At 34.7% G+C, this 418-nt stretch overlaps 1 protein-coding gene across 1 annotated transcript in view; it reads left to right on the top strand.

Annotated features, from left to right (window-relative positions):
• Positions 1–418, top strand: part of NCKAP1 (NCK-associated protein 1) — a 59091-nt gene that overhangs the window by 49478 nt on the left and 9195 nt on the right. The window lies entirely within an intron of this gene.

Raw genomic sequence — 418 nt, 5'->3', positions numbered from 1 at the left:
CCATTAGCCATCGCTTCTTACCTCCCAGCCCCACCCCATCCCTCCCAAGTCTCCATCCCTAGACAACTACTTCAGTCTTTGTAGGTTAGCCTGTTTTGGATACTTCATATAAATCATGCAATGTGTAGTTTTCTGATACTGGCTTCTTTCACTTAGCATAATGTTTTCAAGTTTCATGCAGTGTTATAGCATATATCAGTACTTTATTATTGAATAATATTCTATTGTATAGATACACTACATTTTATTTATTCATTCATCAATTGATGGACATTTGGGTTGTTTTCACTTATTAGCTAATTATAAATAATGCTACTGTGAACATCCATGTACAAGTTCTGTGCAAACATATGTTTTCATTTCTTTTGGGTATATACCAATAGAGGAATTCCTGGGTCATATGGACTGTATATTTAGC

The sequence above is a fragment of the Propithecus coquereli genome, unplaced genomic scaffold, assembly GCF_000956105.1.
Source record: "Propithecus coquereli isolate 6110/MARCELLA unplaced genomic scaffold, Pcoq_1.0 Scaffold35, whole genome shotgun sequence".
NCBI lineage: Eukaryota > Metazoa > Chordata > Mammalia > Primates > Indriidae > Propithecus > Propithecus coquereli.
This window is presented reverse-complemented; position numbering and strand designations above follow the sequence as displayed.